The 25,375-nt window shown below is 39.3% G+C and overlaps 1 long non-coding RNA gene across 1 annotated transcript in view; it reads left to right on the top strand.

Annotated features, from left to right (window-relative positions):
- The window catches only part of LOC310909202, a 32,208-nt gene extending 7,463 nt beyond the window's left edge, over nucleotides 1–24,745 (top strand). The window contains exons 2-4 of the long non-coding RNA XR_014590033.1: nucleotides 5,613–5,654; nucleotides 22,313–22,409; nucleotides 24,685–24,745. This is a non-coding gene — a long non-coding RNA (uncharacterized lncRNA). The remainder of the gene's footprint in view (nucleotides 1–5,612; nucleotides 5,655–22,312; nucleotides 22,410–24,684) is intronic.
- Nucleotides 24,746–25,375: the final 630 nt, after the last annotated feature.

Genomic DNA, 25,375 nt, shown 5'->3' with positions numbered 1-25,375 from the left:
GCTCTTTTCATGTTTTGTCTTTGAAATGAAAATCGTCTTTTGGAACAAATATCTGCTCTATCAGATAACTGCATGCTTGTCATCCCTAACAGTGTGCTGGCAGGAAGACTGGGCGAGGATTTTTCTGCAGTACATTGGGTACACAGTGCTGGCACTAGATCAAGAATCAATTCCTCTGATATCGAAATATTGACTTGGCATGGCCAGTCTGATTTAAATGCTTATCATTCTTGACTTTGTAGGCTACATGCATACTGCAAACATTTTTCATTGTGGGTCTGAGAATAAACATCTTTACAGCTGCCTGGCCATTTCTAGCAGAATAACAAAGGGGCTGTGTGCATGTATGGGAGCCTCTGTGTGTGAACGAAATTGCCAGCAGATTAATGCAACTGTCACTTCTGTGTAGGGCCATTTAGAAGAAGTTGAGAAGGGTATTTTTAATACTTGGAATTACACAGCATTATTTCTCTGAGTGCAAACTAAGGTTTCACTGCTCAATGTGGATAGGTGCTGGCCACTGAGCCGACAGAAGGGAGAACACAAACAAACCCCAACACAATCATTAAAACATTTTAAAATCTTTGCAATGTGAAATAATACTACTACTAATATCACTAATAAAAAAGTAAAGATAATTTCCCATAGGCAATCAGAACACCTATTAAGTTAGCAACAGCATTTAATTGGCATTATCGCATGCTTCAGTGAGGAAGACAATGGATCTTGCGGGTGCACAAGTGGAACGCATTTGCATTTCATAGATGATTAAAATAGATTTGATTGCATTTGTCTGAAGCCTGGCAAGTGAGGGCACATCTGCTGCATTCGATGTGCCCTGCGTTTCCTAGGACTAATGGAGTGCACTGAGTCACCGCAAGACGGGCTTTTACCTCTGAAAGTCCCACAGCACCTTCTGCTGCACGGCCAGCTCCTTTGTTAGCCCTGGAGACCTCTTCTTATAAAGAATTGATGTAAAGTAGAGCAAGAAGGGAAGGATTTGAGGCAGTGAACTTGTCTTCATCTGGTTATGCAAGAGCCCTTGGGCTTTCTGCTGCTTCAAGGTAGAATTTATAAGGTGAGATGAAAGGTAATTTAAGTCATTAATTTGCGTTAAGGGCTGGCAGAACAACAACAGCACATTTAATCTTGCTGTGGAAAAAAATGGTGATTCGCAGACTAGGGGTCAGAATTTTAGGGGTCTTATTTCCTCTTCCACTCTGCTTAAAAGGGGCTGCTTCAAAATGGAGGGTTTTATTTACTAGAAACATAAAGCTGAGTTAATTGTCTTTGAAAAAAACATCCAAGAACTTTAAATATAATATAGAAAGCAATTAATTAATGGTACTAAAATGTTTTCCTCCTGCTTTTCATTACTTTCCCATCTAAATTCAACATTAAAAATACACTCCTGGCAGTAGTTCAGCTCAGACTTGTCACCCACCCCCCGAGCCCTGTGAAGGACAAGGGCTGCCCTGTGCTTTGCAGGGGGAAATGCTCTCTCCTGTGTGCCCACCTTTCCCTCCCCAGCCCAACGGCCACTCAGCAGCTTTTTGGCAGTGCTGTGCCTTTTTGCCAGCCAGTGTAACCACTCAATGGCTGATGCTCTTGTTCTTCTCTATTACTTCCTCCACTGCCCCATGTGTGTCTTCTGGACCCTTACTGGGGTCCTTGTCTATGGATTCTGCAGTTTATTGTTTTTTACTCCAAGGCACCTTCTATTTTTGCTGCTTTTGTGTTCCTTCTGCTCTTTGCTACATGTTGTGCTTTGCTGTCCCTTGTTCTCACAGCGTTGCTCTCTTTCATGTGCCAAATGACTGCTCTTCCCTCTTTGAGAAATGTCTCTTAAAAACACATTGCCCTTACACCAAAGAGTGAAATAAAGAGGAGCTGGTCTGACTGGGAGAACCTGGAAAATATTCCTCCCCAGCTGATGAAAGCAGTTTGTCCAGGACACTAGTGTTTCAGAATAGCTGGACATGTTCAAGAGCAATTATGATGGGTTACTAAAGGAGCAGGTTTCTTGGGTGGCTCCTGTGCTGCCACGCCCAGTGGTCCCTGCATGGCTGTGGCCGTGATTCTGCCCTGCACCCTCTGTGCTGTGGGCTCATGGTATTCCTGTCTTTCAGCCCCAGTCCTTGCTCACAGCATCCCTGCCATCACTACAATACATATGGTTCTGGCATTGCGCATCTCCTGCCTCTCACTCCTTCCATTGCTCAGTTCACTCAGGAGCAGCCCTGGCACTGCTCATCTTGGGGGTAGTAAAGCAAATAGTTCTTCTGCCATTAGGAGAGCTCAGACACCACCTATGTCTTGTGCTTTTCACTGCGACACTCCTGCATCCCTTGCTCCCTGAACTCCTTTTCTCCTGACCATGGCCATGCCTTGTTGGTCTGGACTATCCTTGTATGTGTTGTAGGACAAGTTCTATGGGCTGGGTGGTAGCCACAGGGAGATCAAACACACAAGTGCTGGAATTTTTTTAAACTATATTACTTAAGGAATGAAAATTACTGGGGATGTATGTCACATTGTTAAAACAATAATTAAAGTTTGCCTGTTGTGAGTCTTATTTTAATCATGTACATGTTGCAATTTTTTCCCCTTTTACTTAAATAAAGTATTCCCATCGAGAAAGAGTGCTTATAAAAAAAAATTCTCACCATTTATTGGCAATGCTTTTCCCTTCAGCTTTGTTGCTATTTAATCACAGCCCCTGGAGACAAGTTGCACATATTAACCTGTCAGAGAAATGTTAAAATTGCATGACACTTAGGAATATATTCAGAAAGTCCATAAAACCATCACAATGGTTCTGTTTTTTCTCCTCATCTGGTCATGTACTTTCTCCATATACTGTATCTCTCACCCTGTTGTTTTTTAATGTGGTCTCCCAGTTGGAAATGGCTTTTCGGAGGTTTTTGCATCACTGGCCAGAGAAATGTGAACCCTTGCTTGTGACCATCACCTGGTCTAGAATCCCTAAGACATCAAGACAGACAGAAGCCATGATCCAAGGCCTCATTTCAGTACTTCTGCTAGGCTGTAGGTAAAGCATCAAGACAAAAAACAACAGCTAAGCCCTTCTGAGTGCTAACTGATGGAGTAGTGTGGGCTATTATCTTCATTAAAAAATTGACAAGCTGCCTGACCTATGACTGCTTATGCATAGCTCCTTTTATAAATTGCTGGTGATATTTGTTTGCCGTGAATCCCCTAATGGACCAAGACACCTCATTAAGCTATGGGGAAGGTCTGTTTCCTTGGGTGCAGCTGGCCCTTTCTGAGGGTGGAGTGGAAGGTAAGGAAAGGCCAAGGGAAAAAGAGCTTGGATAGTGAAGAATGATGATTAGTGGTGCCTGCCTTTGAATAATGTTTTCACACACAGGTTTCAGACGGTTAAATATGAATTTGGACATCCAGCTTTAGACACACAGTCTGGGAAACAAACATTTCAGAGTGGCACTCTGGATCCTGCAGCCAAGAGAAGTCCCCACATAAGACAAATTGCTGTTTCCACACAACAACACAGACACCAAACTCAGTGGGAAATATGGCTTTTAGCTTCAACAGTGTTTATCTGTGGTAAATGCCTGGGATATTCTTTATCAAGGCATATAAATAAATGTTTGTGTTTAGGCCTGTCCTTGAAGCAATGCAGTATGGAATATAAAAATCATAATTAATACACAGGTCATGAGTTTGTAGATTTTATTTTTATTCAAATAAGGTTGGTTTTTTTTTAATGTAAGCATGTACATGCTAAAAAATTGTTTACCATGTTTCAGAAACACAAACATAAGGCTAAATTAAGCTTGATCAGTCAAGTCTGACTGTATCCTCTTTAATATACCACGGCTGACAATTCTAATCGTGAAGCTTGCAAGCTGTGGAAAAAGCATAATTTTTATACACCTTTGGGAGAGAGCTGGTAGCTTAGAAGTTTCTCTCCCTATTTCAGAAAGAAAAATGTTCATATGCAACAGAAAGATCTTTATTTGAAGGCAAAAATAGCACCTCTCTGTCATGTGCTCTAATTAACTTGCTGTGATGTCGCTCTGGTGATGGACACAGAAATAGACATTTGCTTTCCTAAATCCTGAAGTAGAAAATGAGGCATGAGTCAGGAGGATACAAGAGGGCAGAACTCATTTTCTTTTAATTACTTTTATTCAGGTTATATCATCCAGCAGCTGTTCAAGTTTCATTTCAAGACGTTGGATCCTCCTGAAATCCCAGCGTGTCATTTTTGACGGGACTTACCCTCTTCTCCTTTATGCATTATATAAGATTTTATATCTAAGTGCTGATAGAGAATGTAGACACAGTGAACAGTGTTCCCATTCACTGTTGAGGGATATAATTGGCCATCAAGTCTCTGACAGTAAAATAGAGGAGGCAGAAACCCTACAAAAAATGTGGCCAAACAATATGAGAGTTCTCATTAGTAAAGAAATAGCCAGGGAAGAGTCTATCTGCTCCTCCAGCTGGCACACAGGGGTACCAAGGCCTGCTTTGGGGAAAAGCAGTGCAATTCACAGCTGCATGGCACGTTTTGGATGGCTGTAAAGGCTTCACCACAATCTCTGCTTGGCACCAGAGCTTCAGGGAAAGCTTTGCTCACTGTGGCTCTAGATGGAGCTGGCAAAATTAAAGCTGTAACCAGGTGAATGTTACTCCCCAGTGGCTCTCTCTGCTTTTTAGCCTGCAGGGCAGGTTTGGCTGAGGGCACAGGAGGCCCTCCCAAGATACTGTCCTGCTGGATAGTTGTCAGCCTTCTGGCTGCTGTCACCAGTGTCTGATTCAAGCCCTCAATCCCAGGGCTTCCACTCCTCTCCTCTGAAATAACACCACTCTGTTTTCCAGCAAATCTGAAAATAAAGACATAATGCCTCCTGAACCAGCACATGTGTCCTGCAGCTGAGGCCCACCGTGTGTCTGACTGCTGCTGAAGGCTCTCACTGCCCTTGAGGAGCAGCAAACTTGTGGAGAAGGCAACAGATGGACTTGCTGGGGACTGCATGAACTTAATATGTTTCCAATCGTTTTCCTGACTTTTTTGAGAAACAATAGGAAAATGTGAATACCTTAGAAAATTCTGGTTTTCAGCTCCTCTTATGTTGTGGCTGGCTTCTTCTAGTGATGGATGGTGGACTGAACTTTCTATACCCATCAGTGGACTTATTTTTCACTACAAGGTCTGTAAGCACACTCTCTTGCAGGAAAGCACTTCTGTGAGGTTTTTTTGTGGATAGTCCTTTTCCATGCCCTCTTGGGATATTGGGTGACAAGTAACTACCCGGCCTTCTGATTTTGGATGTGACCCTGAAGGAGTACAGGATGCCTGAGACAGCATGAAAAAGACTATGTAGAAATAAGAATATCTATATAGAAACTGCATTATGTGTATTGTTTGAGGGTATTTGAAAGTCTGTAAGGTCTCTGAAGCCTATTTTCTATGTACATTTAGGATGCCTTGACAATATAAATCAATACTTCAGTATTTAAAATCTAAGAAATGAAATGTGTATAAAATGGAACTGCCCGAATGAATTTTGACAGCCTCTCCTACATGCATTATTTATTTTTTATTGTTTTTTTTTTTACAGATGTGGATGGTGACTGAGCTGCTGCTGTAAACTTGGACCCAGGTAGCTTTAAAACACATATTATTGGCTGAGTTCATAGTAATAATGTAGTTTAGTTATAAAACAGCTTTTGTTACAAACAACTTTACAAGCTTTAAATACATATCAAACCACTGAATATATGAGAACCATTTTCATCTATACCTGAAGTGCTCTTATTTGGGATGGGTGATTCATAGCAGATACAGAACACATATAAAACTTCTGAAAATATATTTAGCAAAGGAAGTGAAGGCTATTTAAAATTTATGTTGAGCTGGAATTAGAAAGTGCCTACAACAGTGCCTTAACAGACAAACTCCATTGAAGAGAGAGTACTCTATCCTTAGGATTTCCAGACTGACCAGGGATTTGATTTAATTCTCCACTTCCAAAGGGCCACCTTAGCCCACCATCACAAGCAACATGTTGTGCCTCTGGTTTCCCAGCCCAACAAGGGCATCACTGTAAATAAGCAGCTCCACATTTTACAGCACAGATCTGTGTACAGAAGGTCTCATGTCACCTTGGGCCCATCCTTGTTCAGCTTTACTATTGCTGGCATCAGCCTCTCTGAGTCAACATGGAGGCTCAATACTTCTGAATAAATAAACAAACCCTAAAGTCCACTTTATTTTAGTCTTTTCTTCTTCTTCTTTTTTTTTTTTTTTTTTTTTTTTTTAATTATTATTCTCTGTTTAAGCATTTTTCCTCCCCCCTGCAAGCTCCATAAATTTAAGATTCTTCCAAATGGATGCAAATGGCTCTTATTAGAAAAACAGAAACCAGAAAATAACTCCAGGACAAAAGCTATCCCCAGCATGTTTTAATGTTCAAATTAGAGTCCCCTCCCCAGTGCTAAAATGGGGTTTATAATGGAAATGCTGACATCCTTACCAGACCCTATTGGCCTGTTGCTCTTTTGTCCTGCAAGTTATTAAAATCTAGCCTGGTTGCCTAAGAGACAGGGTAGCTACTTAGAAGATATTTAGCCATCAGTAAAAATTAATGTCCAATGTATTTATTGGAAAAATCCACTTAATTAAGCGCTCAAGTTATACAAGCCACCCACCAACAACAAGTGTGTTCTGGCAACAGAAGTGTTGTTGTTGCCCTGGTTCTGCTTCATGATGTTATTTTCTTGAGTAAATGCATTTTTCAGCCTAACAGTTCTGGCTACAGCATATTGATAAGATAACTCTGCACTCAAAGAGAGACAGAGTATTTTTAGTCTCCTTTTCCAGTTACCAGTAGTTCATTAGTGACACTGTTGTGAGAGTGTTGATTCATTAAGAGTCTTCTCATTAACAGTCTGACATTCATATGTAGAAGAAAAAAACAGGAAAAGTAACAAGGCACTCAGCATTTTATTCTGCTTCTTTGGTACTTGTATCTTTTGTAATGGCAACAGATGAGCTGGAAGCTTTCAAGACTGTAGGTTTTAAGCCAAACTTGAATGTGTGCAGTCTATTTTCTCTTAATTTGCACACTGAATGTGATTTCAGGGGCAAATTTCTATATTTTTCTTGTGTAAGAGGTAGATGGCAACTGCATGGGAAAATCAGATGTAAAAGTTCTGTTCTTAAATAGCTTTTAATTGGAGCCTTAAAGGCTAACATGGAAACCCTGGGGAAAATATGACTTTAGCTATGTTATTTAAATAGGCTGTTAGCCACATCCCTAAACTTTATATGGCTTTGGATAGATTAGGAGGTCTCTGCTAAGCTATCAAATATATCATACACATGTAAATTCCTAGCAAATATATGAATATGGGTTTTTTGTTGTTTATAATTACCGTTTAATTGTAGGACCATATTCCATAGCTTAACATTTATACAATGCCTGATACTTTAAGCATTGCACAAATATTAACTAATTAATAAAAACATCTGAGCAACTCTTCCGAGACTGTCAGATACCAAAGAAGTAAATTCCTCTTCCTGAAAAACGGGACTGTTCAAGCAAACACATTATAAGCTTTTAAATGGCAAATCTAAAATGACACAGTGGGACACCATTTCATGCCTGAAATCTGAGCACAAAGCCTTTATTTTTCCATGATATTTCTTTTTCTCCAGTCTTGTAAATAAATACTAGGTAATGACTTAGAAAGCAGAGGGGAGGCAGGCCAGAGATGAACTTGACATTGGCACTTACTTTGTTTTCATCTGCATATAGTATTTCATTGGAATATAATAGTACATTGACTTATGTATTCATTCAATCCTTAAATTCAACAGGATTCTTCAGTTCTGTCATCAAAAAGCAAAAAAACAGCAAAGCAAACTGTATGGATTTAACCTTTGTTCTTCATCAAACAAATATGTGGCCTTTAAGTACTTCACGAGTTATTTTGGCTTTGAAAGGTCTGATTTAGTGATGCAAACTATGTGTTTATCTCTGGCTTGCAAACAATTCTGTAAAGTTCCAACCCAGCCCATAATATATTGTTTGATAACTTTAAGCTACACTGGCCCTTCTGTTTTCCTAGTCAGGGCTTTGCTTTCCATGATAATTTTACAGCTCTGGTCCCCTTGGTCTCAGTCAAAGAGATGACATTTCAGAACACGTGTGACCAGCAAGTTGTTATTGCTGTGTATTTTTGTATTCAGCATTCTGTCTGTAGAACAATCAGGACAAAGCAAATCTCCACTGTTGGCATGTTGCGATTTAAGATAGACACAGAGTGATAAAAGATGAGAGTGAGCAAAGGGCAAACACTGGATGGAGAAGAATGGGGTATACCTGGATGTTTAATTTTTTTTTCCTTGGAAATTACCTTTTTGAAAATTAATTTTTTTAATACTTTGTTGTTTAAAATAGAAATGTTAGTGGCTAGTGATTTTTAATTTTTGGTTTCCTACTTTTCTTCTCATCCCTGTCATCTGGGGCATTGAGGATACAATATATTTTAAATCATCATTTGCGAATTTGAGAACTAAGGAGGCTCTTTATATCTGATGAAAAAAGATGAATATGGAAGATGTTTTTGCAGAACTTTTTCTGTTTTCTAAAATCTTCTAAACATACTTTATGTTTTGGGAACAGCCATAATTACAAGGCTACAAGCACAGCATAGAGGCTGCAATATCACCTTAGGTTTATTTCACTTGGGGAGTAGTGTTAAGGATGAATGCTTTGGCAGCAGGGAGCCTCAGAAAGTTAATCCAAAACTTAAATTGCAAAAATGGGGTTGAGGAAATGAAAATGACACTGACATAAGCAACAGGAATCTCAGAAACCATCCAACAGTTTGATATGCTGCCATGTTGTCTGCATGTCTTATGTCTTATAATATATATAAGACAATTTAAAAATACTGAAAAAATATTAAAGTTAATGTAATTAATGTAGATGTGATTTCACAAGAGATGTGGCATTTATTTTGTTTGACAGCCAGGGATACCTGAATGAGAGTGAGAGCAGGAGGGTATGATGGCAGTGTATTCATTACCCAAGCAGGATTTTGGCTCTAAAGCAGCTTCCTGCAACTTTTGATCATGGTTTCCCTTCATATTACTCCACATGCTACATCAATATTGATATGTTTTGGATAATTGGCCAATATTTTACAGCTCAATGTACTTTTTGTGGTATTCTCTGTTCAGAGAACTATGTTTAAGTTGGTCAGTTCCATAAATACCACTTCAGGCATAAACTCTGGGCTCCTTTATAGCAAGATCCTCATAGCAACATTTGGCTGCATGGTGATTCTAACAGTTTAATAGTATGAGATGAACAGAGATTTAAAAAAAAAAAAAGTCTTGAAATGAGACACCCTACACAGAATTGTCTAGAACAGAAGGGAAATTAATACTCACTAAGTGTGAATTTACAAGGTCTCTTTGCATTAATAAATTAAAATACTCTCAAAAGAGAATCAACAGATCTTAGATTGGACAGCAGCTATGGAGCTGAAACAAAAAATAATTAAAAATTATTTAAAAGTAGAGGGATTTAAGATTGGCCATGCATGATCGAAGTTGTGCTACTCAGAATAGAATCCCTGCAAATAGAACTTAAAGCCATCCCAACCACAGCAATTTTTTTAACCTAATCAATCACTGCATGTTTGTGCCCTAAATCTACAGTTCTTAAATATTTGATGGATACTAATTAATATATTAACAAAAATATGCATTTAATCAAGATGAGGATATCCATAAAAGCTCTCCCCAAATATCCCATATGGTTTTTGACTTACATCAGTGTGATGTGAGAGCCCAAGGCTTATTTTCAGTGGCTTTGCTGATGGATCTTGTCCTGCCTTGAGCCAGCCACTGGCAGCGAGTTTGTTATACAGGGGGTGAGCAAAATGTGCTGCTTTGCTGTATGGGCTGTGAGGCACCTCAGAACCCTTTTGCTGGAACAGGAGAAAAGCACAGGTTCCCATCCACTATTTTGCACATTTTCACGGTTTTAGACACAGTTTCTTATGACCCATGTGAAAGATTTCTTGTGTTATTGAGGAGGACTGAATAATCTGTCTTCTTCTACTCTGCTTACAATTTCATCAGAAAGCTGAGATATTCTGCTCCAGATCCTCAGTTAGCAGGTCACTAGCTGCCTCAGAGCTGGAGTGGGTCTAGTTTATCTCAGCTTTTGGAAGCTCAATAATGCAATTTTTGGAAGGTATTTAGGGTTTTATTTCTTTGTGAACTTTTTAATAATTAGTTTTTATTTGTTAGACTTTATTTGCTTTTTTGAATTTCTTTTTTGTTCTAAAATCCAATCTGCTTTACCAGTAAATGAAAATCCCTGTTTTTTCCACACCACTATTTTAAAATGACACTTTGCTTTCAGTTAGAAACTATGCTAAGAGTTTTGATTTCTTTTATTTTTCTTATTACTATTGATATCTACAGCTGCTGAACTTTTTAACATACTTACATTTTTAAAAATAATTTGAATGAAAAATAGTTGGAAGTCTCCCAGACTGCTGTTCAGGAAATATAATTTGCAGTTTTCAGTTCAATTTCCATTAGAGAGCACTGTGACATTCAGCACAGGGCAGTATGCAATATCCAAGCAGTGTGGGGAAGTCCTTAGGGACAGTGTAATATGGTGAAGGGAAGCACCCACAAGAGAGTGTTGTGGGACTGTGCCACTGGAAGAGGTGAACTTTCAGATGTATTACAAAGCAAGCAAAGATGTATTTGGAAAAACAAGCAAACTTTCTGCCCATTAATCTGGCTGTTGGAGCAATGCTGCTCATGGAACAGGTGGTGAAACAGCAGGAGGTGGGTGTGCAGGTGAAGGCAGCAGTTGAGTTTGAGATGGTTTAACATACAGGGAGATGTCTGAACTCAAATGAGCAATGCAAATACAGGTACTGCAGAAAATAAGAAGAAACTGAGGTGAATAAGAGCATTGAACAGATATGGAGTTACTGGGACTAGACTAGAAAATGCTGTGCTATGGGCATTACCACTGCTACCAGCACCTAGTTCTTCATGAAGTGGTTGCTAGCAAAGGGCATCTCCTTATAGGAGACAAGGTACTGGGGTAGACAGAGTTGTTCAAAGGCATCTTTCCAAGCCAGTGGCAAAACCTGGGGTACATCTCACTCTCCAAAAACTCCATTGCTGTGGACACAGAGCCTTAGCCTGAGCACTGGCATCAGCACTGGGACAGAGCACCAAGGAGCCATGTGTGGTTTTCTGAGTTAGCTTGGACTATGATTTTTAATTGTAGTTCTGGAGACCAAGATGAAAGGCACTCAGCCCTTTTGGCCAATAGTGACCATACATGGTCTGAATAGCATCATGTCCTCACTTACCTGACACTGTCCCAGACAGCTGAATTCAGATATTGCTGCATATTTTTAATTTAAGGAACAAAGTGGCAGGAAATGGAGGAACAGAAAGGGAAAGAGCAGTGGAAAAGCTGACAAGGTTTTGTGTGTGGCTGAAGGGCAAAGATGATACAGTAGGGAGAAACCCTGGAAAGGGGAGGGGAAGAGTGATTAGATAGCCTAATACATTTTTTCTTCAGCGTTTAATTTCCTTAGGAGAACATGCCACATTTTATGTCAGTGACAGATAATGAAGGAGTCAAAAGATAATAAGCTCGGTATTCAGAGAAGATCCCAAGAAGTGGTATGTTACAGGGCTGTTTGGAAAGCTAAAATTCTCTGGTGATAGGAGATGGATGTGTTGGCTGAATGCCCCATGAGATTTTCCTCAGTCAATCTAAAATTAATTCCCCTTCATAATTGAAATACATTTTATATTTTTAGGAACAGCTCTCTAAGTGGTTTCTTCTGTTGTTTTTTTTTTAAATCCCCTACTCCTTCTTACTGTGTATCAGAGCCAGCCACTTTAATTGTTAGTTTTCTTGATTTAGGATGAAAAAAATCCCAGAATGTTCATGGCTGTCTGTTTTAGCTACTCATTTGATCTTGTATCCATTGTATAAGCTACCATGTACTTCTTTCTGCAATGATCTTTAAGGCAGTGACCTGCAAGTATTAGCTCACAGATAAGGAGCTGTGACACAGTCAGAAAATGCAGGTTTCCCAAGGTCCTGAGGTGGTGGGTGATGGACTAGGATTTTGAACTTCAGCCTCTCATTTTTGGACTGTTTTCCAGTCCGAGTAGTCTGGGGCTGATATCTGTATCAGGAGTTATGTAGGTGACGTGTGGATCCATGAAAGTGGCATTCAGTGCAGTGGAGCCTCACACAATGGGCCAAATGGAAAAGATGCTGCACTGGTTGGTGCCTGATCCTCCCACAGCTGTGGATAAAGCTCCCACTGGTTTCAGTTCAGACAGTTCTGCTTCTGAAGTCTGCTAGAAAAACCCTAAAGTGAATCAATTTTTCATTCCTTTTTTTTTTTTTTTTTTTTTTTTTTTTTTTTTTTTTTTAGTGTGCTTTGGTGGAAAATTCCTCTGGGGTAAACCCAAACCAGCTCACTCCCACCTCCCTCCCATTTTTCACTGGGGCTTTTTAACCAAGAATATCCCAGTACTGACCTGAGTCCACAAGCCAGCTTCTGTTTCTGCTAAAGGGAGTGCAAGACTAGCATCAGGAACAACAGCAGCAGCAGCATCTGACCCTAATTTAAACTAGCTGCAAACTGGAAGATGGAAACAGTAGTATATGTTGGCAGATTTCCTGGTGCTCCCAGACACTGGATCACTGCAATTCATCTGAATTCCAGTTTACCCCATAGGAATACAATGAGTCAATTAACCCTTTAAATAAATCAACTAATTCCAGAGCAATTGCACAGCATCTGTTTCTGCATTTTATCAGTTGCATAATAAAATTCTTCCTCTTGTCTTTCTGTTTCCTATTGCATTCTGTGATTTGGATAAGTATCACCAGTGCCTGCCAAGTCACAGTTGCAGAGACCTACTGCAGAAAATGGAACCAGAGACACATACTGGGAGAAATCCTCTTTAATGCAGTGCTTCAAATTGAATGCCTGCAGTGCTACACAGAATCACAGAGTGGTTTGTGTTGGAAGCAACCTTAAAAATCATCTGGTTTCATGGCAAATTTAAAACTAAAATCCACACCTCATTAACAATGAATCCTGATGAGTAAGTTAAGTAGAAGAAACATCAATAATTTATGGTGATGAACTCTGCATTTTCCCTCTCCCTTTTTGTGTTGTGTCTGTCTTTGGAAGCCTGTAGCATATTACAAATGAAGTGCCACAGATGAGCTAGAAATAAAAAGCTAGGAGGTTTTCCAGGGAGACAGAGAATAAATACAGAACCTCCACAAATGCAAACACACATGCTCTGGACTGTTAAGAATTTTGAATCACACAGTGTTTTATCTTCTCAGAATTTCCCAAGTGGCAAAATATATCCCCGGGAAAAGACATGACAGCAGACAAAAAGCAAAGACAACCAGAAAATAAAATTCAAATCAGAAAGCCTACCATAATACAGTTCAGAATTACTTGTTCCCTGGATGATAAAGGAAAAGTAGTAGTCATGACAATGATCAATTTTGCTCGGAGAAGGCTACCAATTTAACAGTGAGTAGACACCTTACAGATATCCTGACTGAAATAGAACAGAAGGAATGAACCAAATGATTAGATTTCCAAGTGTGAATTAGCTTATGTAGTTTTTACAGAGTGCTTTGGAATAGGGTCCAAAAAGCATCCTTTTATATTGTTGTTTCTCGCTCTGTGTTATTTCTTCTGTTGCCTAACATGGACTAACCTCAGAGTTTCACCCTACATTAATTCCCAGATCAGATATCCTGTGTGTAACACTAGGAGGGACTTTTTTTAGAAAGCCTACTAATGTTGATGATCCCTTTTATCCAGCTTTGTTACTGCTACCTTCCTTTTTTGCATAAACACTTGGCAATATATTTTCTGCTGGTAAAGGACATTATGGAGTCAGGTGTTCCTTTTAAAAAAACTTCTTTCTTTTCAAAGACCATACTAGTTATGTTACCTTTAATACAATAAAAATACCCAGAATATTCATATCATGAAGCTTTGAATGAAGTAATTTCTTTGTTTAAAGTTCTCAAATTTTTTCATTACAAGATGCTGATTCTTTTATTCAGAGCCATAGTACAGGAATCTTTCCTAATGTGAAAGTCTCCTTTGCTTCTGTTTTAGGTAGTCATGTGCATAAGTGTGCTGAAATCAAACCTCAGTCCATCTGCTTGCAGGGAGTGTAATTTTCAGGTGAGGCTAGCATTGTTTCAGCAATCAATAAGAAATGTTGAGGGCTGGAATGAAGAGTCAGTGCTGTCCATTGTAAAAAGCAATAGCAAGTGTGTAGGCAATGAGGAAAATTATAATGTAGTAAAGCTTTGTAGCACTAGTGAATCCATGGTTTTCAAAAAGCCAGTAGAACTAGTGACTTTAATTTCCAGTCTAATGCTGAAGGTTGATGTCTCTCTTGAGTAACACAAGTAAAAGACCAATGGGGTAATATTTTTGAGGAGTGAAAAGTGCTCTGCTGCTGGTACCTGAATGTTACTGTCCTGTAATGTTTTACTTTTGAGTTTGCTCTGGGAAACTGTGATGATTTGGTTTCACAAGGGTGGTTTCAATGAGGAAAGAAGGTTCCACGGCCATACACTTCCTAGGCTGTGTGTTTGTGGGATCCCTGCTTGTGATAATGGGGATGTGTTGTCAGGTCCTGCATTTATTCCTCAGGCATGGTCAGGTTCCTGGTTTGTAGAAGTTTACATCTGAGATTACTTCAACAAAGTTGGGATGCTTCAAGGAAGGAAAGTTTGAGAAATTTTCACTAGAATATCATTGTCTTGCATCTAGTTATTGGTATAGGTCATAGGTTAAGATGATAAGTAAGCTCTTCAGAGTAATGTTTTGGCAAGGTTCAAAGTGAACCTTTGAGACTGGAGAGCATTGAGAATATGGCTGTACATTTTCTTTTTTTCCTTATGTGTTTTCTAATTTCATTCATATAGGTGTAATGCTTTATTAATATTTTTTCTAACAGGAGGTTATTTGTAGGTTATCAATCATTATTATTATATGAAGATTTAAAGGTTTAGAGACAGGTCTCTGAGAATGTTATGTAATTTAAAAAAAAAATCTGTGACCTAAATCAGGTGGAAAAGCTGAAATACTGGTTAGTCTCTGATCAAAGTAGGAGAGGTTATAATGCCACCACCTTGGGAAGGTGTACAGAGAAACAGACTGGAGGCAACCACAGTGTCAAGGATGACATTAATGTGAAGGTGAATTAACTGAGATATTACATAGTTTTGTCTACTCAATTAGTAGAAGAGGCAAAATGGTTCTTTTTAAAACTGGGTAAGTCAATTTGAGTTGGGTAGCAAGGTTTGAAAAACCTCTTTGGTCATATTATAAAAAGAAGCCTCAACTGAAATTATCTTTGTTAGTTTTCTACTGATCAGACTCTACGGTCTGAAAGATAAAAATTTTTATGCCTATATAAGAATTATTTGGACTTTAAAAAACCCAAAAACCCCTGTTCCTTTACAAAGAAATTAAAATTTTTATTTGTTTAGCTCTTTGTATAAGAGTAATTGGCACTTACTAATCACAAAGAATTTAGTGAAAACCCACAGGGTCAAAAGAAGTTGTAACGTAAAGAGAAAAAGAAGAGGAAGACAAGAAGTTACTTTAACACTTCAAGTGATGTGATATGATATGGAAGCATGTAGGCTGACAGGTTCTTAGTAAAGGAATTAAAGTCCTTTTACAGACCAATCCATGATTGCTGTACTGTAACTAACACACAAAAAGAATGAAGCTGTTACCAGAAACACCAAAAGTTTAGTTTTGTATCAACAGGTAAGGAACTGTGCTTGGTTGTATTTTCAGTGCCTGACTAGAAAGATAATAACAATTATTTCTTAGGGGTTGTTTTACAGACAATTTAAAGATGTATGCTATGTGTATCATATAATTGGCATCTGTATTGCCTCAGGACTGAATCAATGTAATCCAAGACTGCAGCTACATAAACTTCCCCTCTCCTGCCAGGGAAAGTTTTCTTTGGGTGATAGTAAGCTGCAGAGCCATGATGAATTGCATAAAAAACTATTTAACTATTTCCAAGCTGAATTGAATAAGAAAGACTTCATTAATTTCAAGAGTATCTTTAAAATTTTATTTATTTTGGATTGGAAGTAAAGATGAAAATAATTATGAAGAAAAATAGATATTCCATTGATTTCTGTATCCCTCTGGTACAGAAAATTGTTTTTATGGCAGTACTTTTGTTAATTATCTCAGATGTGGATTTGCCAGATATCAGGACTGAAAAAGTGGGAAGAAAAATGTCATTGGCACAGCTTTGTACAACCTGTGTGTCCCATGTCACTAGAGGCAGTAACTGTCACAGATCTGCTCCTATTGCTGTTTCCTTATTATCCAAATAGCTGGAGAAAGCACGAGACTGCTGGATACACACCAGAAAGTATTTTTCATACTCTTCCTGTCTATTAGGGAAAACAATGGATTTTAAGAAGGCAACGAGGAAAGAATATTTGAATACGGTATGAATGTCCATTGTATAGTACAAATGGTTTAAAGAGCATCCCTGAAAGCTGGTGCCATGACAGCATTCCTGCCACTGCCAGACATGCACTGGGACTTTCAAAATTAGGATTTTCCTCACTTTACATGATGTCCACCAGCCTATTCTTATTTGAGGTAATACTTTGGACTCCATCCTGCTTCACACATGTAGGTGCTCTTGTTCTGGCCCTGTCTGCAGTTCCTTGGCTCCCACAGAGCCCATCACAGTATGCTTTGCTTTCTCTCCAGTTATCCTGACAAGAAGCTCCACCAAAACTGGCTGTGTTTACTACTGAATCCTGCAAATAGCTTTTATTGGGAGTTTAGAGCATTCCTTGAGCCCAGCTCACTTATGATGTCTGTATTTAGGACCTGTGTCTCTCCCAGGCATGGTTACCCTGATCTCTTGCTACCTTTAACTGCAGAAATCTTCTCTCCCTCACAACCCACTTCTCACATTTAGGTCTAAAAGTGGCCTTGCCTGAGCTGATGGGCCTGGGCAACTCCAAAAAGAGAAAGAGCAAACTTCTGCAGTTCTGGCACGATTGCAGAAATTCAGCTGGTTGCAATACTTCAGCTCTCCATTTCCCAGGAATAAGGAAGAGGACTAATCAAATCAATCCAAACAGGTAGTCACCACCATGAAAGTAGATGTTGCCTTTCAATACTTTCCCATCAACTCTATCTAATCCCCAAATTCCTACTGACGTAAAAAAGACCTACCATTCTCCTCCCAGGACTGTCAGAATGGAGGAAGCATTCAGTGATGGAGATGAACAAGGTGGGAGCAGCATTTACAAGGTTTCTCTCCTTTCCTAAGAGGTATTACCCTGCGTCACTAGGGACTGAGAATTGCTACTTTAAGATGAGCTGCAATGAATTCTGTCTTGTTTATTGCCTCATTTTGGTTCCAAAATATCAATATCAGCATGTGGCTTAAACACCTGTAAAGCAGAACACAAATCCATGGATGACTTCATCTGTTGTACAAATGTTAGTGAAATAGAAACAAAAAATATTTAGTGATTAACATCTCTGGAGAATGGGTGCATTTTAAAGTCCCTGTTATTCCAGTAGTATCTAAACTACAAGATTAACAGTAAATTTGACTTAACAGAAGAGACAAAGGAGGCAGGTGACTGTTCTGAACATGGATTGCTGTGTTTTCTCCCCTCTGGCTGCTGAAGATTACCATGCTGAATGATAGGAACATTGAGGTCTTGGCAGTTATTTTGCTCATTTCAGTCCATTACATCCCTAACTTATGTCTCAGATCTTAAGATTTGCAGAAAATCTTCATTAGGCTTAGAGGTGTTTCAGTTCAGTAGAGTCCTTGGCATAAGCAGTATGTCAGTTGTCAAAGAAAAATTAAGAGAATAGTTTTGAATGTTCCATGAAACCTCTGGAAAGCCAGATTAGACAATACTCAAAGGTAGGAGGAAAAGGCAAAAGGCACAGCCTCTCTATGTGAGGACAGAATAACTCATCAATAACAGCCTCCTATGCCTTTTTGGGTCCTTGACACAGTTTTTTCCCTGTGTTGTAAAATAATCCTGAAACTAACTCAGCTGTAATCCTAAATCAAAAAAGAACACTTGGGGGATGGGAAGGAGGGCTAATAGTTCAAGGAAACAAAGATTTCTACAAAACTGAAATCCTTAACTTACGTTGAGAATCACCATGCACAGATACCTCCTTTGAGTCCAGAAGTCCAGAAGCACTTTTTTTGGATCTGTACACCTTTTTTATTTTTTTTTTTTTAATATGAAAAGTACCACTTTCTTTTTTTATACAAAAATCTTCTTTATGTGGATAATCTTAAAAGAGGGATCTGATCATTTGGACTCAGTAACAATCTTCCTAGGTCATAGAGTATTTTTAATTAACCTGATGTTCCAGTTATTTTAATTACCCCTGTAGTTCCAGGTAAAGACAATATTCACTGCTTCCCCACCTCAATTTAAAAGCAGTGATCCTTTGCACATTACACCACAGTGGTTCTGTTATTCTCGTGGCTCAGGAACATATTGAAAAAAATATTCTGAAAACATATGTTTAAACTGGGAATTATTTTGGGATGAAAGACAATATGGAAGGGGAAAGTATGATATTGGTCTTCCTCTTAGAAAAAGGAGATAAACCCAAACCCTAAAATGAAATATCAGTGAGCATTACCAAAAGTTCAGCTTTACCACTAAATGCAGCCTTTTTAACTGCTTGCTGAATGAGAGTAAGGCATCAGCACTCCATCCTATATAAAGGGTGATGTCTGTGCACACCATTTGCCTTTATTTCTAAATGGAGAGTCTGAATGCAGTCTGAGACCATCTGAGGCAAAGAGAAGAGTCGATGGCTCAGATGACAGTCTGGGTTCAGCATAGCTGTTCTGGGTGGGGCTCCACGCTGAGCAGGGAGCTGCCAAGAGACATCTCTGAGAGAGTAAACCACGTTGTGAAGTGAGTCTTACAGGCTTTCATAGGTCATATACTCTCTTTCATTAAATAACACACTGAATTGTCCCTAAGCCAGTCCTAGAGAGTTAGTGGTTTGGTAGCCAGCCAGCATCTTGTTATAAACTTTCTGGCACAAATTAGTAATATTTGTAACAAATTCTATGGATGTGCTAACGTATGGAATTTGGAAACACTCGCTTAGAGGTCCCAAAAGACTATGAACTTCAGTACTTTCACAACTTATTTAATGAAGATCTTTCCCAAAAAATACATCATCAAGACTTGTACTCAAGAAATAAACCAGAAAATTTTATGTTTGATTAAGGCTGCATTGTGCCTTTTTTTTCCAGATTGTGGGATATCCATAAGCAGGTCATGAGTGTCTCTTATGTATATATGAAAATATTTTTCCTCTGGATTGATGATAAAAGTTTGCACTCACATAACAAAATTCAAAGATTGTTGCTTAATAGCAATTTGTAATGTAAGACACAGGATGCTGTTTTTCTACATATTTTCCATAATTGCATGGATAAAGAAGAAATTCTGAAATGGCTGTTTCAAGACAAAAAGCAGACTTCCTGTCAGAAGACAGATTCCTTACTGGACTCTGTGGTGTCCTTAGTGGAGCTCCAAAGGCACTGTACAGTGGTAAAATCCATGCTAGGTCATGCAGCTGCATTTTAGTGCCTCTATCTTGAAAACTTGTTTGGCAAATTATTGTAGATATGACTGAAATTTGGGGGCTGTGCCCCTAAAGCACTTGTGACTGTCTGTTTCTCAAAAGCAGAAATGAAGACATATTATAAAGCATTCCCTAAGATTTTTGGTACAGTAATTTCTTAGGAGCAGGCAGGACAATTATTCTCATGGTGTTTGGAGGCCACCATGAATGTTGGAGCCCCGGTGTGTTGTGAAAGTTGGGATTTGAGGTTTTGACTTTGATTTGACTGGAGAACTGGTAGGTGTCTAGCCTCATTGCAGCTTGTAAGAAAAGGCTTTACTACCTTAAAGCCTTGCTTTAGAAATAGTGTCATAAAGGTATCCAGGGCATCTCATGGTACCTTCTGAGGCAGTTGGAGAGTTTCAGAAGGGTTCTTACAGATTTATAGAAATCATACAAGGTTCAAATAAAACGCATGGAAATGTGGTGGCATTTAGTAACATATATTAAGTATGCTGATATATCCACAGCAAGGGCAGGCAGTTCTTTTTTTTCATCCTTTTAGTTAATTATGGTTAATTATTGATATGATGGAACTTTATATGGCTTATGTAGTTTTGTTTTTTTTTTGTGGGACTTTTTTGTCGATTTTTTTTTTAATTTCTGCTTATAGAGGTCAGTGGATGCAATTACTTATGTGGCTAATTCATGAGTCATTGTTTAAGAGATGAGGATGATGATTCACTTTGACAAAAGCTATTAATAGCTGCCTAGCGCTATATTTTAAGGTCTTGGAAGAATCAGTCCCCTTTTCTTCCACAAGGAAATATGGTAAGTCCTTTCCTAGCTTAGCTATTATGCCAGAAGCACATCATTCACAGGATTACCCTCTGTGAACAAGTTAACATAAGAACTAATAGAGAGTTTTAAATAAGAGCTGACTTACCCAATACATGCCGGAGGATACATGACCTAGTGATGGTGTCTGGCAATCATCTCCTCTCTCTTTTATTTTCTGTTCTTGTTTAGCTTTTTCCCCCTCCCCCTGCATTGCACATGGGCTGCTCATAGTCTCAGGCTGGGGTCATGTCTACTCAGAGTATGGAGAAATGCCGGTGCCTCTTCTTGGACCCAAGGGCAAGCAAGGCAGCTTTTGGCTGTTTGTGTTAGGAGTTTCATCAGTGCAATGCCACTGCTGAGATGATTCATTCTTTCTCCCTGTGGGATTTATTCACTGGGGTTATGCTCTGAACTATGCTGGGGTACAGTAGAGATCAGTCTGGAATTCTCAGACATTGGGCAGAGTCTCTGCTGGTCCATGTAGATCTACTTCTTGGGCTCTTTTGTGAAGGGACTGTGTCCTGTGCTGGAGGTGGGTGCCTGTGACTGCAGCCCACTGAGGAGCTGCACAGACCTGCATAACAACTTATGCAGGAGGGACATCTGGCATTGGCCTACTACACCTCTGCTTGGTGGAGGCCAGGCCAAACTCAGTATTAGCTCAGGTTTCTCAGAACCTGTCCACCAAAGTGCTGCAACCTTCCAAACCCAGAGCATCTCTGTGAAGCTGCCTGGGCAGAAGTGCAGCCAGCAGGACTGATCATCCCCCATGACATGGTACAGGGCAGAGGTCAGTGGGAGCACGGAGTCCAGTTCTGTCTTTCTCAGCACAAGAAAGGTATCAACCACACAGAGTGAGTACAAGGGAGGAGGCACTAGGGTGGGGGGAACTGGACCAAGTGATGGAGGAGGAGAAGAGGAGGCAGATTGTTTATTTTAGCCTGGAGGAGGAACAGTTGAAGGGAGGTCTCCTGGCTGCCTGCAGCTACCTATTGGGAAGCTGTAAGGAAGATGAATCCAGATTCTTATGAGAGATTCACAGTGAAAGGGCAAAAGGCACACACACAACTTGGAAAACAGGAAATTACAGCTAGCTATTAAGATTTTTTTTTTCACTGGAAGAGCAGGAAAAGGTGGAGCAGATTGACTAGAGAAGTGCTGAAGTCTCCATCCTTAGAGATGCTCAGAACTCAAGAGGACAAGAGCAAGCAGATTTAGTGCAGCAGATCTTGCTGGTATTGGATTAGATTAACTACTCCGGTTCTTTCCAGTGTATATATATATATATATATATTGTAATTCTATAATGCATAGTAGGTCAGCACTGTCTCAAAACCAGCCTTGCACTGCATAGGCAAAAGTGTGTGACTACTACTCCTTTCCTGGTCAGAGAGCATTGAATGAGTGGGAGAGGTGGAGCATTATGGTAGATCTACCCAAAATTTCTTAATGGAAAATCCTAAACTAGCAGAAAAAGAGAACTTTAAAAGAAAAACACTCCAAAAGAAAGATAAACTATTTAAAATTGATCAACATTTTGTACAATTCTATACAATTTGTATAGAATTTGTTAGTCTCAGCTCACGTTTCCTTTTTCTGCCCTTTTTAATTACTGAACACAACCCAAATTCTTGCATAAAAAAGGCCATGTAATGCAGGTGTAGAAATTTAGAAATGTGAAAATGTTAAAATGAATATTCTTCTTTCATTTCTGCCTCTGGTTTAGGATCATTGTGATGTAATTTGATTTAGGACTTTGAGACATTGTCTAAGCCACCATCCGAGGCTGATTTAGACTCTTTCAGCAAGTGTTCTTCTCTCTGGTAAGTTTTTGTCAGAGATCTACACGCAGTTCACTAATTCTCTTCATGCCACAGTAAACTTTAGTGAAGTCAATAGCTACTCTGGCAGGAAAGTGGAAATGAAAGAGACTCTCTATTTTCAGAGCTCTAAAATAGCCACTGATCCATCCTTCGGAAAATACTGCTCTCAGGGGAGTCTGGTGAAGTGGTGTTGGGTTTCCAAACGGACAGAGAAACAGACAACTGTATTCTTGAGCATTTTGTGCTTTCTGTGAAGTGACAAGGATGGCTTCCCTGGAGGGCTGGCTATCTATAGGGCTGAGATTAAATAGATGACTTTACCCCTCCTAAATTGTCTCCCAGAGATATTACTGCCTCTCCTGTTTCAGTGCCTGCTCACTGGAACTTCTGCTGGCACTGAGCTCTGCTTAACGTGGTGGCAAGCCCTGTCACCAGGGTCCCCTGCCACTCAAAAGTACGTATTTAAAGGCAATCTTGAATCCGGAAGGGAAGAAAGAAGAGAGTGTAATGCTGTGCTGTTTCAGCTGCTAATTGTGCCCAGATTAGTTAATTAGATAATTAACATAAGAATGCTCTCTTTTCATATTAGAGCATCATACATTTACAATAGAGCTGTTCATAAGTAGAGTGCTATGCTGTGGGAAACACTAATTAATTTTGCAAATTTGGGCCTTTAATTGCTAAAGTGCTGTGCTTTCTCAATGTTTGTTTTAGAGTAATGTTAACTGATTACTGCCTGTTTGGAGAAGTATTTATTCTCTCTGCCAGTTGGACACATTCCTCTTGCTGTGAGACCAGAATCCTAGTTTATTTGCAATATTAACTGCATTGCACTTCAGAGGAGCCTGCAAGAGATGAGATTGTCTATAAGCCCAGCTGACATTGGACCCACTACCTGCACAAGTAACACAGCCCATCATTTCCAGTTAGGACACATCCCAGTCATATATCTCTCAGCCTGCATACTTGATTATTGGAACAACATTCATCCTGGCTTCAAAGCAGAATCTGGAAGAACTGCAGCTGGCAGATGCAACCACCTGCTTCCTTTGCAGCAGTTCTCAGAAAACATCAATCCATGTACCAGGCACTTTGCTGGCTCCCTAATGATCTCTGAGTCAATTTGCAGGGCCTTGTGCTGAGTTCTCAGAAGCACTTATGTGAACTGGGGAAATGTCAGCAATGTCTGCAGGGCCTTGATGGTCTCCTCCTTCGACTCCAGCTCCTACCACCCCAAGAGGATTAGATCTATGGGCAACTGCAGCACCAGCACCATCCCCTCGGCTCAAGGAGTAATTCAACAGTTATTGAACCAGAAAGAAAGCAAGCCTCAACAGGATTCTCTTGCCCAATAACTTGCATTTGCTTGGGTAAAGGGAGATATGGGCTTGCTTCCTTCTCCAAGGCTCCTTTATGCAACACATGAAAATTTTTGAGTCAGGAAATTGGAGCAGAGGTTTTCAATATCCCTTCCCCACCTAGCTAGGGTCATCAGCTGTCTTTCTTCTGGTGTGTATGTGGGCACAGCATTCCCACCCTCGACTGTCACAAGAAAACAAAAATCTCTAAATTAGTAAAAGGTCTCTGTGTTCTCAGAAACACCTTGAGGTGAGATTTAAGACTTCTTTTTTTTTCTTTTCTTCTGGCTGACATTAGAGCTGTAGATGCTGGTCCAAAATTCTTACTGTATTGCACAGAGGGCTTAGCTGCCTCAGGGGTATTGAGACTAATCTGAACAGAAGATGTCAATGTCCAGAACTTTCTGAATCTTTTCCTGAGTGAGAGCTGACTCAACTGTATAAAAGTCTTACCTGTGACTAATCACTGGCTAAAAAGTTTAAAGTTAGCCACTCATTCAGCAAAACTGAGTCAGCAAAACTCAGATACAGGGATGAGCTCTAAAGAAATGCTTTTAACCTTTTCCATTTGTTCAACTGATTTTTCCAGTAGCTTAACCAACTTCAACAGGGGAAATAGAACAGAAAACATTATAAATATATGCTGAATAGACACATGTCAAGATATTTTTAATATGAGCTTGATCATTTTTAGAAATGAACGCAAATATTTCCACTGATATTGTTGCACCTTGAACCTTAGCAGCACTCCTGGAAGAAGGGGGAATAAGGAAAAAATACATCATTAATTGTGGGACAAAAGGTCTGGAAAAGGACCTTTAGTAGGGGAAGGGCTGTATGACAGTGGAAATTACATGATACATTTACTTGTTATTCGTATTTTCTTTGTGCCTAAACTGCTGCTATTTTCATTGCAGGCTTCAAGTTGCTGCAATCATTCATTGAGGCAACAATACAAAGCTGCCAGTTTGAAAACAAGACTTTTCTCAGTAGCAGAAGAAAATGTAAAATTCAAGGGTAAGTCTGAAGATTACAAGGACCTTGAAAATCCCACAGAAAGTGAGCCTTTTAATTTAAGTAAGAAAAGAAACTAAGATACAGATTTTGCTCTCTGCCTGCTGAGTTAGTCCTATTGATTCCATGTAGGCCACACATTATTAAGTAGCATAACAGGTTTTAGATAATTACAGTATTCATCCCTTGGGTAGCATACTTTTTAGGGTTTAGGTCTTGAGTTTTATCCCCTAGATTATTTCTAGTGCTAAGAATTTTTGCAAGCATGAAAAGACTGTATGAAATGTTTCAAAGAAGCATCTTCAATGCTTCTTTGAGTGTAATTATTTGGTCTTATATTCCTGGTTCATTCAGTGAATTCTAATTTTTTTGTAAGCCTTTATGTTTCTGAACAAACAAGGTTCACATCTGCTGAGGGGCAGGATATGGAACCCATGTACTTGTTTCATTATATTCTGAAGATATGTCTACACCTAATAATACAGCTTCTGAATGGCTGCTTTCTTCTGAGTTTTCTTTTTCTCAAGTATTTCTCCTGAAGAAAAGCCCTTCACTTATTCCAGCTCAGTGTTTATTGTGCTGCCTAGTAATGTT

The sequence above is a fragment of the Zosterops lateralis genome, assembly GCF_965231275.1.
Source record: "Zosterops lateralis genome assembly, chromosome: 5".
NCBI classification, from domain to species: domain Eukaryota; kingdom Metazoa; phylum Chordata; class Aves; order Passeriformes; family Zosteropidae; genus Zosterops; species Zosterops lateralis.
Note: the sequence above shows the minus strand (reverse complement) of the source record. Positions and strands in the feature narration are given on the sequence as shown.